Source organism: Pungitius pungitius, chromosome 4 (assembly GCF_949316345.1).
Source record: "Pungitius pungitius chromosome 4, fPunPun2.1, whole genome shotgun sequence".
Taxonomy (NCBI): domain Eukaryota; kingdom Metazoa; phylum Chordata; class Actinopteri; order Perciformes; family Gasterosteidae; genus Pungitius; species Pungitius pungitius.
The window spans coordinates 11,129,100-11,142,083 of NC_084903.1; the positions used below are offsets into that span (position 1 = coordinate 11,129,100).

The 12,984-nt window shown below is 44.3% G+C and overlaps 1 protein-coding gene across 1 annotated transcript in view; it reads left to right on the forward strand.

The window, feature by feature from the left end:
* mettl15 (methyltransferase 15, mitochondrial 12S rRNA N4-cytidine) overlaps nucleotides 1-7,447 on the forward strand; it is a 78,822-nt gene extending 71,375 nt beyond the window's left edge. The window contains exon 10 of the mRNA XM_062561733.1: nucleotides 6,376-7,447. The gene's annotated coding sequence lies outside the window, so the exon portion shown is untranslated. The remainder of the gene's footprint in view (nucleotides 1-6,375) is intronic.
* Nucleotides 7,448-12,984: the final 5,537 nt, after the last annotated feature.

The window sequence follows — 12,984 nt, forward strand, 5'->3', positions numbered from 1 at the left end:
GCATGAAAATGCCGAGACCTGTAGATGACAGAAGACAATGACGAGACCTGTAGACAAGAGACTCAAGGCTTAAATACACAAGGGGGGTGCACGTGATTGGACACAGCTGGAAACAATCAGGCACGGCAGACAATCACAAGGGAAAACAGGACAAGGCAGGAAGTGAAGTGGCCCAGGAACACAGGAGACATGAAACTACAAAATAAAATAAAACAAGACAAGAACCCAAACCGTGACATTATTGAGTGGTGGCAGGCTACATCCAAGACGCAGCACCGAAGGTTAAATGCAGTCCACAAGCCGCTATCTGCCCAGAGTCACAAGACATGCTAGACTCAGGCTCCAACCCTGCTGCTGAATACTTTCTATTTTTTATTCAGTTTAATAATAGTGAACACATTGCGTGTCCAAATTCAACACTGCCTGTCCTTGAAAACCCTGCAATACACCCACCAAATGTGAAGAAGATTGGATAAACGATTCTCGAGATATGCAAAGGACACACCCACATACACAAAGGGGGAGAGATTATTTATTCTGAAATATCTTTTCTTCCATTATCTCAACACTCATTCTATTCAGGTTGTGGGGCCTATCACACAATACCTTGACAACCCTGGACAAATGGCCAGTGTATGATGTCACAAGGCCTCGAGAGAGTAGATGAACATTTTCCAGTTTGTCCAATCTACATGTCTTCAGTCTGCTGGAGGAAATACACACACGAGGAATCCACAGAGAAGCCTCCTAGCATCCTAGAACACAGAACCTTCTTTCTGCAAGGAGACAGGGAGAACTGCTGAACCCTCATTAACATAATATGTTTATCATAAAGTTTAATTTGCATTAAACAGCCAAGCTGAACTGACATATTGCGCGTAGTTAGAACGATTTTCAAATGAACAGAGACCTCAATTTCACTCTACGGAAATATTATTATACATTAACGGGCTGATTATTAGCAAATTAATTTGATCAAATTAGCCAGATAAAACCCATGTTAATGCGCTAAATTGAAACAAATCATGTTAAATCAAATAGGCTGTACTGAGTGGCCAACATTGTACGTATACGTAATGTATGCTTAATCTATACATTACTGCTGCCAGGAATTCACGCACACACACACACACACGAGTCTGTGTTCCTCTATTTTGTTTGCTGAAAGTGCTTTAACGGCAGCGTATAAATAGGCTCAGAGGAGTCAGATTTAAACAGCTCCTTTACAAGAAAATGCTTACAGTGCTATGCTTTGTTCAAACGTTCATGTACTTTTATTCATCTTCACATCATTAGCCAGCTGTTCAAAGTGAGCATGACTGACGCACAGAGATGTGCTAACAGCGCATGAATCGGGTGATTGGTATATTAATAGTAACATGTTTTAGGGATTGCGTCCACGTGTTTTGAGGGTGTGGTGACTCATATCTTGTTGACATGGAGACCAAAATAGCAGCCGAATGGAAGAGGACATTCAGTCTACCCTTGAGACTTTGCACGATGGTGAAGGAAATGGGGAGAGAATGATAGAATGAGAGGAGTGACAGAAGGAGAGAGAAGAGGAGAGGAGGACTATGAAGGTTTGAGTTGTATAAGCCAACGGTGAGTCACACTCACTGTTTGAATCTTGAGAACTAATAGAAAATCGTTTGTTTTCTCTCACTAGGGAGTGGGTTAACTCTGCAAGGACAAAAAAGGAAATAGGTTGATTTGAGAAACAAGAAGGAGTTGTCTTATGCAATGCATGTCAGTTTATTGCAGAGTGGCACGACTATTTGGTATAACAAGTGCATCAAATGCACTTGCAGGCGGCACAGACGCGGTTTTGAGGTAGTGATTTTACAGCTATGATGTGTCGTAACACAATATACTCAATATTGCAACATATTTTACCACAAATTGGAACTTCAATTGTGTCATTTACACGTCACACGTAAAAGAATTTTAGAAAAAAATGTAGACTGGCGGTCAGTCTGATGCTGCTGTCTGGGTTTGGGTTTGTGTCCTGTTTGTGTCTCTGGTTTAGCTTCACTTCCTGCCCTGTGGTGTCCACCCCTGTGATTGTCTGCCATGTCCCTGACAGTTTCCACCTGTGTCCGATCACCTGCACCTTCCCAGTGCAAGCCATGTGTGTCTTTTGTCCCTTGTCGCGTCATTGAATGTTGTTACGTTGAATGTGTTTTGTCTACTAAACTTACTTTTGTGCCCGTCCTCTGTGATTGAGTTCTGCTTTTGCCACCCGGTTCTGACAGTTGCAACACTGCGATCCAAAAAGAAATTGATCAGATCTATACATTTTTCAGGATATGTTTTTTGCATAATTCTTTAGCTAAACTGATCAAATTTAACTTGGATCAGTGGTTCCCATCCATGAGGGCGAGCAACCCCGCAAGGGGCCATGTTTTATTGCCAGGGTAAGAAAAAGGGAACAAAACTATAGTATGACCCAGAGACTACATCCCCAGAACATTTGTTCAGTGGTTTCTCACAATGGAAACATATGTACGTATTTATGTATGTGTTTTAACATACTTATCTTATCTTTTTATATTGTTTTAATTTTGCTTGTATATTTTTATCTTATTGGAGTCATCTTATTTTGTTTTTTTATTCATATATTGCAACAATCATCAAGACAAAATCCTCTATGTGTACAATATGTGGCTATAAAAGTGGCTATATTAACACAATGTAACTTAGCATGCAATTACAAAAATAACACTACAGATGCAGTAGATCTACAGATCAAAGAAATATATATATATATATATATTACGTCATTTGAATTTATACAAATGTCTTCAGCTTTATAATGTATATTTAACCAGTTTATTCTCAGCTTTGGTTTCAATTAATTCCATGTGAACAGAAACAGACTAAAATGACATTTGTTTTGTCAATAATTTCAGTCCAAAAATGTATCAAACTCAGAACCTTTTAACTGATTTTCATTCCGCACCCCCTACACACTGCCCTTTTCAAATCGCACCTCTGTTACTTTTCATTGTCTTTAACCCGTAGACGTTGTGGGCGCACAAAAGGAACGCGGCGTGGTGTTGTAGTGCTCCAACACTGTAGACCCACAATGAACGGGCAGGATAAGCCAAACCTCGCCACCAGCAGGACTCTCAGATTGAGAGGTTGAAAATTAATCTGACAGCATGCTTTCAAAAGACAGCCTGGAGCCACGCAGGCTAATATGTGTTACTACGTTTCTCTTGCCTCTGTGGTTTTCAATTATTATGTTTTGGGTCTGTTTGGGCAGAGTTTTACACTAGGCAGTTCCTTGTGGCGAAAAAGGCCTCAACCATTTGTTTTTTTTACAGCCTTTAAATGTTTTATTGTCATGGAATGTTTCTGAACTGATTTATTTCAAAGCGCAGATACTTAAACTTACCTGGAAAAAAATCTTACAACAACTAGGCGCCATGTTGTGTTGAAAAGATTATTAATTACAACTGAAAGGTCGGATTAATGCATGTAACAACTGGGTTACTATAGGGGGGAACGGAATGACCCACAGACACTGGTTCACCGTCGGAAATCGTTTTTATTGTTGTCTCTCCGGCTTGCTCTCGCCTCCACCCACCCTCTCACTCGCTCCCGTCCCTCTTAAGTAGACCGGGAAGCATTCATTCAATTGTTCTCAGCTGGAGGTTCATCACCTCCAGCTGTCACCATTCCCCGAGCCACTCCCCCTCTTTCTCCCTCTGCAGCCGAGCCGAAACCACGCCCGCCACCACATACCCCCACCGCCCGACTTAGGCCGGGGAGCCGTCCGGCCTAGCTTACTCCCCCCCCCCTCCCTCCAGAGGGCGAGAGAGGAAGTCCGCCACGACCATCTGCGTCCCCGGCCTATGGACCACCTTGAAGTTAAAGGGCTGCATGGCCAGATACCACCGAGTGATCCGGGCGTTAGTATCCTTCATGCGGTGGAGCCATTGGAGCGGGGCGTGGTCCGAACAGAGGGTGAATGGGCGTCCCAGGAGGTAGTAGCGCAGGGAGTCCACCGCCCACCGGATGGCCAGGCACTCCTTCTCCACCGTGCTGTACCTGGCCTCCCTCTCCGACAGCTTCCGGCTGATGTAAACCACGGGGCGGTCGACCCCCCCCACCTCCTGGGACAAAACGGCCCCCAGCCCTCTGTCCGATGCGTCGGTCTGCAGGACAAAAGGGAGAGAAAAGTTAGGTGTGTGGAGGAGCGGCTCCCCACAGAGAGTCTGCTTCACAGTCTCAAACGCCCGCTGGCACTGCTCCGACCACTGGACCGGATCTGACGCACCTTTCCGGGTCAGGTCGGTCAAGGGGCTGGTGAGGTCCGCAAAGCCGGCGATGAACCGTCTGTAGTAACCTGCCAGCCCCAAAAACCGCCTCACCTCTTTTTTCGTCTTGGGGCGTGGGCAGGCCGCAATAGCTGCCGTCTTCTGCTGCCCGTGGGTAGTATGCCGGGGGGACCGCGGCCTGTCGCGGGGCCGGTGTGGGTCGCTCCGCTGGCCCCGGCTGCACTCCCCGTGGGTTGGGAATGGCGCCGCCGTCTGCTGCTGCCCGTGGGTAGTATGCCGGGGGGACCGCGGCCTGTCGCGGGGCCGGTGTGGGTCGCTCCGCTGGCCCCGGCTGCACTCCCCGTGGGTTGGGAATGGCGCCGCCGTCTTCTCCTGTCCGTGGGTAGTATGCCGGGGGGAACGCGGCCTGTCGCGGGGCCGGTCGCTCCGCTGGCCCCGGCTGTCTTCCTCCCCCGCTGGGATGCACCGCCAGATGGTCCTCGGCCAGGGTAACCGCCGCCTCCACGGTCGGGGGTCGGTGACACTGCACCCACGCCGCCGTCCGTTCCGGGAGCCCCGCCATCAGCTGCTCTAACACCACCTTTTCCACTACGGCCTGCGCCCCCCCCGGCCCGTTCGGGAGCAACCATCTGGCCGCGGCGTCCAGGAGCCGCTGTCCGTATGAAAACGGCCGGTCCTCCGGCCCCAGCCTGGCCTCGCGAAACCGGCGGCGGTGGTCCTCCGGGAGCAGTCCCAGCCTGTCTACCACGGCCTTCCGGATGGCCGCATACTCCCGTCGTGCCGCCGGTGGGAGTCCCATGGCCGCCGTCTGCGCTTCCCCCGTCAGGAGCGGTAACAGCCGCACCGGCCACTCGTCCTCCGGCCAGCCACACGCCTCCGCCGTCGCCTCAAAGGCCTCCAGGTATGTCTGGACGTCATCCTCCGTTGTCAGCCGGTGGAGTGTCAGCCCGGCCAACGCCGCCATCCCGGGCGCCGGCGGGGGTGCGGCGGGCCGCCCCACGAGCTGCTCCAACACCTGGGCTTGTCTCCCCACCTGGGCTTGGAGCGCCCCCAGGAACCGACGGTTGGTCTCCGCCTGGTCGCGCTGGACCGCCGCCAGCTCCCCGATCATCCGGCCCAGCGCCACAAACGGTTGGGTCGGCATCTCCTGCGTTTTGTCGTCCATCATTGTCCCCCCTCCCCGTTGGGCGCCACTGTAACAACTGGGTTACTATAGGGGGGAACGGAATGACCCACAGACACTGGTTCACCGTCGGAAATCGTTTTTATTGTTGTCTCTCCGGCTTGCTCTCGCCTCCACCCACCCTCTCACTCGCTCCCGTCCCTCTTAAGTAGACCGGGAAGCATTCATTCAATTGTTCTCAGCTGGAGGTTCATCACCTCCAGCTGTCACCATTCCCCGAGCCACTCCCCCTCTTTCTCCCTCTGCAGCCGAGCCGAAACCACGCCCGCCACCACAATGCATCTACTAGGTTCTTGACAGAAATGTATGTTTATCCATAGACGTGTATAAAGGCTAGATATCTTACGACGGAATCTAGAAAGTTCGCACATGGCGGCCATCTTTCTACATTCAGCTCGCTCACCCATGACATTGTGTTGGTAGTGGTACTTTAACTAATAATAACCATAGTTATAATTATTATTATATAAGTATGCAGTGTCAATACATATATCTCTGTACAGGGTGGGGATTTCTTGATATATATGTGTAAAGGGAAATCTTGTACCTACATTAGAACATTATTATCTCTCCTCCGTCCTCATCCTTCTGGACCTTTCTGCAGCATTTGACACAGTAAACCACCAGATCCTTATCCCCTCCCTTCAGGAACTTGGTCTCACAGGTTACGCTCTCTCTCATCTCTCATCCTACCTTGATGGCCGCACCTACCGGGTAACTTGGAGAGGATCTGTGTCAGAACCTTGCCCTCTTACTACTGGAGTTCCTCAGGGCTCCGTCCTGGGTCCCCTCCTCCTCTCTATCTACACCAACTCTCTCGGCTCCGTCATTCGCTCGCATAGTTTCTCCTACCACAGCTAGGCCGATGGCACCCAACTAATTCTCTCCTTCCGTCACTCGGACACTCAGGTGGCGGCACGGATCTCTGCCTGTCTGACTGACATCTCCAAGTGGATGTCCGCTCACCACCTGAAGATCAACCCCGACAAGACCGAACTACTTCTCTTCTCAGGACCTGACTGTTAACTTTGGCAACTCTGTGTTAACGTCCACACTGACTGCTAGGAACCTCGGCGTGACACTTGACTCGCAACTCTCCCTGACTTCCAACATCACAGCGACAACACAATCCTGTAGATACACGCTCTACAACATCCGAAGAATACGACCCCTCTCACTCAGAAGGCGGCGCAGGTACTGATTCAGGCTCTTGTCATCTCCCGCCTTGATTATTGTAACTCTCTCCTGGCAGGTCTCCCTGCTACCGCCATTCGACCTCTGCAGCTCATCCAGAATGCAGCAGCTCGACTTCCAACCTTCTGAAATACTCCCACACCACACCACTTCTCCGTTCTCTTCACTGGTTACCAGTGGCTGCCCGCATCCAGTTCAAAACATTGGTTCTCACGTACCATGCTGTGAATGGATCGGGTCCAGTCTACATCCAGGACATGGTGAAACCCTACATCCCAACCCGCACACTCCACTCTGCATCTGCCAAGCTGCTTGTTCCTCCCTCACTGAGAGAAAAGCACTCGGCGAGATCACAACTCTTTGCTGTCCTGACTCCCAGATGGTGGAATGAGCTCTCTGATGACATCAGGACTGCAGAGAGCCTCTACATCTTCCGCCGAAAACTAAAGGCACACCTCTTTAGACTCTACCTTGACTAAAACACTAGCAAACCGTAGCACTAACAAATCGTAGCACTTAAATTGTACTTATAAAGGCACTTTTCTATAACATCTTTTGAAACTACTTATTTGATGAAAATTGTACTTTCTTGTTACTTTCTTCTGAGTTTGTATCTCTATGTGGAAATGCACTTATTGTAAGTCGCTTTGGATAAAAGCGTCAGCTAAATGAATGTAATGTAATGTTTTGTAATGTTTCAATTATATGTTTTAGAACATAACATAATTATTCATATTATGTATGCAGTGTCATAACTACATCTCTGACATCAAACCAAAAAATTGTTTAAAAAGTACATGTACCACTACCAACACAATGTTATGGGTGAGAGAGCTCACTGAACCAATATGGTTCAATAGATGTTGAAAAACCAAATAAGGAAAAATGATGAAAACTCTGACATATTTAGGGTCACAATGAGGACAGTAAACTCCATCCTATCACTGCGCTGTCTGTTGTGTTGTGTGCATACATAATATGAATAATGATGAAGGCACATCTTGTTCATCTGAGAGGATACTTTATATCAGACATATGTCACCAACTGGTTAGAAACAACAGTGAGCACTGTACTTATGCATGCTAAGATACTTGAGTCTAGCTTCGGGGCATAGTATCACAATGAGCATTTATACAGACAGAAAGCACGACTGGACCACATAGGCTCTTCTTACAAGAATGCAATTACTATAAATGCATTCTTCCCAATTGTAATGGGTTATTTGGACATAAAACGTGTTAACTTACAGAACACTTGTACAACAAAGAGACTTGATGAAAAGAAAACTGAAAACATATTCACTATGTGAGAGTGTGTAACTAATTACAACCATTCTTTGATTTAAAGGTTGCCTACTTTTACTGCTAAAGCATTAGATTCATGAGTAACTTTTAATGAGAATGGTAGCTTTAGGCCTTAAGACTTATACGCTTCTTCTTGCTGCTCAGGAATAATATCCATGAGTAACCTTTAATATTAGAATGTTTGCTGTAGGCCTTAATAGTTAACATTTCTAGGTCACCATATCCGCAAGACTCATCTTCCTGATTCGGAACAACCTGATCCACTTTCTGTTTAGTTCCATGACACCGGATTGGTAGATGCATGGGCTCTTGGTTGGGCAATTTAAAATTGGTGTGAAGGACATTCATGAGCAACAGCAGCACATTGAGACTTTGAATGGCCACAACTGTTTACGTCATCAAAGCCCTCTTTCAAAGGCTCAAAATCATAGCTTTGACTCAAGGTTATTTATATAATACTGTCAGAACAAAAAGACAAGCGCCTCATTACCTTGAAGCGTCAAAGAAGACGTAGTTTCTATTAGTTCACTCCACATCCTGCTCTGTCTCTGTGGTGTCTTTGCCTGAGATAGTTCTTGTTTGTGTCAGCGATGGTCATCAGACAAAAGGAGCTTTATTGCAGTCGAGAAATGACGAACATCAGGCATCCAAAGCCGCTTCAGAAGAAGGTGCTCATTGTGAGCACTGACAATCCTCCGAGGACAGACAGATAGCGTCATCTGGCGTTACGGTCACACTATCCCTTACTTGCTAATAACTAATCTGACCTTAGCGCATCAAATTGTCCCTGAGGGCACGCCTTTCTTATTGAGCAGCGGAGCTAAAAGGAACAGCCTTGTAGAGAGAGACAAAATGTGACAATCACTGACATTTTCACAGCATACTCTATAGCTGGGTTTCATGATGCGGGACAAAGAAGTCCAACTCGACCTCAGTAGAAGAGGATAGGATGTGTGAAAGCAGAGACTGTGTTCCGCATTACAGGAAATCAGAGCAGTATGAAAGAACTTTGTCGGTCGTAATGAAACAATTACAGGGATGTTGATTTTAGTGAGTTATGGCTTCAATCCTTTCATTCACCGCCCAACTTCTTTGTCCCTTATCATCAAACGCACACATAGTCATTTGTCTTGAATTAAAATTATTAATATTCAAAACAATTGTTTTAACATAGATTTAATGTTGCAACTTGGTCGAGGTTGGTCTGACACACTGCAAACCCGCTTAGATTCAACTTTAGCAATTTCTGCAAAGGTAAAACACCCCAAAATTGTGCTCAAATACAGTACTAATACAAATGTGCGCTCGGATTGCTCTATTAATTAATTGCTCTTCTTTCTTTTTTGTTCTATTTCAATTGATTGTTGATGTGAGCTGTTTTTTAAATTCTATTTCATTTATGCATGAACCAATCTGACTGCAGAGATGCCATTTTGGTTTTCCAATTAATTGCCTGCATGCCTTCATGTTCCGTTGTGCCGGAATGTATTAAAGTACAGTTCCTGCTTCAGTAGAACGTCCAGCTCCACAGGCCTCGTTCCTTTACGCCGTTGTAAGTGAACGGAAAGTAGTTTGGAGCACTGAGAAAATGTAACCACTGTGGGGTAGTGTTTCTCTTCATAAAAACCTTGCTACGCTGACAACTGTGTTCTTTTGGAAACTTTTGGCCTTATAACTATGACGCGTGTTATGTTATATAGCTTTGGACCTTAAGATGTGCTTGTTGGCATATTGGCTTAAAAGACAAAGACACGCTTTCTCAGGTTTGCGTTACATCCTTTTTTAAATTTACTTTCTCACTGACATAAACGTTTCAGCTAAGGTACACAAGTTTCAAGTTTGACTCTTTCACATTCCAAAAAAGCAATAGTACTGTTTTTCAGTGGGATTGCTTTAGGAAACACTGCTCCTCACTGTACGTTTCGATCCCTGTCAATTGAAACGTCAATAGTAGTATTTAAAAATGCTGACCTTTTCAATATTTCAGGGAACATGCTAACTAAAGCAACATGAAAGGTTTCTATAGGATGTTCTCTGTGTGGGTTCATTTGATTCCTTATCACACAATGTTCTTCATGCACTGCAACCTAGATTCAAAACGCCTCACTAGTTGTGTGTGTTTTATTTGTTTACCTCTTGTCCCACTCAGCTAGCTCATACAAATGATAAGATTCAGACATTAAATAATCTCTGAGTTAATTTGCAATATTATTTACCATGTTTTGATAGTGAATGAAACCTACCTTTATTTAGTTAGGTCAAAGGTCAAGGCTGTTTAAGTTATTATCATCATTACTCACTGCTTCACTCTTAACTAAAACTCTCTAGAGAATGTGATTGTTTGTCACTATGGATTCACTATGGAGGTCCAGAATGCCGCCCGGCTTTCTTACCTTCAATAAAGGATCTTGAGCTTTTTCTCAAGATATGTCTTGTTAGGCGTTTATAGCTCGCAAGCTAGTCACTGATACATTGAAAAGCCCCTGTATTGCAGCATAAAAGTGTGCAACACCGAGACCTAGCTGAGTGAAGTTACAATTAAATTAGTTTTGACATGAACTTGTATTATTTTCATGTTTATCTAACTCACCTTAGAGTGCTTTCCTTTCGCAAAAGCTGTACGTCACACTGGGGTTGATTTGAATGGCTATGATGGATGTCATGTTGTAAACCACCCCACTGTTAATGTACTGCTTGTAAACCAATCCTAGTCTTCATACATGTTGCAGGTGTGCAGTATGCCTCGGGCTGCCAGAATACCAAACATAGTCGCCACACCTTGTGCACCTTTTGCCCTGTCTGGTTGACTGCCCATTCGCCCTTTCACTATTGATTATGTCATGATGTCAAGGGTTTGAGATGCTCTGGGTGTCAAATGCTATGAGTGTGAATTTGTAAGTGGTGTTTTATGAAGAGCTCTTCAGGCATGATGGAAATAATAATGGAAAAGAAGATGAGGCCGTCGCAAGATCACTGATAGAAATAATGTATAAGAGGAGAAATGATTTGTTGGTGACATGCATCGAATGCAGATGATGCACACAAATGTACAAGTGTGCCTTTATTTCTGGCGTTTTGGTTTCATGTCCCGTTTTATGCTTGCAATCCGCTCGTAACCACCATCATGACCTTTTCAAATGTATCTGCGAGTGTGCATCCATTGTATTGTGTTTACAACAGGTTACCTTCTAAAGCAAAATACTGAATGTAATTCTTACGCAATTCAGTTGGTCTACTTTGTAGTTCACATTTTAGTGGTAGTTGATACAATCACTTTCACAGCAATGCCAATACATTAAGCTCTTCTTTGTCAGCCATCGTGTCAGACCTGCCAAACCTGCAAAGTATCACTGATTCTTCAAATGAAGCTTCCGGTAGTCTGGATGTACAAATTATTTGCAGAAAAGTCCAGAATGTATAAGATCCGTAAAATGACTTAATAATTTAGTTTTTACGCCTTCATCGTAGTGTGAACTAGATTAATTTACAAGCATGCACATCTTAAAGACAGAATTACTGACAATTTGACCGCTGTATGTAGCCTACATGTCCTGTTACTGAAGAACACTATTTATGTATTGCTTGATGTTAATTGCTTGATGTAATTTGCATTTTTTAATAAGTGTCTGCTTTAACATAGCCTGGCTTCTTGCTAAAAGGCCTTTAATGGTTATTGTTAATGAGTACACCTCCTTATTATTGTGCTTTCCTGTGTAATGTGGGTTAAAAAGAGGAGGCGATATGTAGCTCTGAAAACAACATTATGCAATCCTTTGTAGTATTTTCTCACAGGATCTCCATTGACACGGCATGTACAAATATCTGGATTATCAGCGCACACTGAATGTGACCTCCACTAAATTCTGTAGATTGTGAATCTACTTTGTCACATATTCACCAAGTCAATTATTCACCCTATCAGATTTGTTAACAAGGCAACTGTTTGATGGAATGGTAGCATAAGGGGTAAGTTAAAGCCACTGAACTTTATTTTCCAATATGTTAAACTTGGACCTTGGGACCTTGGTTCCATTACAGGGAACTGTAAATTGTAAATTGCATTGCCTTTTCCTTACTCCTCAGATTATATTTTACATTATAAAAACATTTGACGAGATAATTGAATGTGATGCATTGGCCTAGCGTATAAAAGTCAGACAAAACAGCGTGGACCAGTTTGTCGTTTCTCATTATGTCACCATATCAGTTTAGTCCATTTTGCTACCAATACTTATATAACATATCTAATGCATGTATATAGTATAAATAACCTAAAAGCTAACTGTTACATGCTACTGTATGAACAATTTAATAACCCGTAAACCCAGGTACACATTGCTTGTAATACCATATATTTTACTACTTTTTTGCATGCACGTTATGTTATAATTGACTATTGATGCATTTTCGTTGTGATTTTGCCTAAATGATTTGATCATCTCCTACACTGATGGGAGCTATTGATGGCTGCATAGTATTTTCAACCTGCTTGTGCAAGGCTGGTTCACCAGCAGGAAAGCTGTTGTTTTAAGGCCTCAGAACATCGACACCCAAGGAGCTCCAAACACATGATTAGCACTTTGCACTATTTGAGTAGTTGAATAGAAATGGTGCTTAATTACAGCACTTGACTGGGTGTATGTAGTCAGTGGTGGAATGTGACTAACTAGTTTACTCAAGTACTGCAATTAAGTACAATTGAAATGTTCTTGCACTTATGCAACTTCATGCTTCTACTTCACTTACCGCAGATGCAAGTATTGCTCCTTTTACTCCTCTGCATTAGTACTTTGACTTTACAATTGTCCCGTCCAATAAAATTCCAAAATGTGTTGAACCAATTCAATAATAAATTACATAGAACAATATGATGCATTGCTATAGATGAAACTTGCCATCAATAGTTCACATTTATTTGTAAAACCATAAACATCTGGAGCAACGTGATTCAACAAGAGCCTTTTCTGCAAAATGAGAACTTTTCTTTGGGTATTTCCAAGTATATTTGAAGGAAGTATA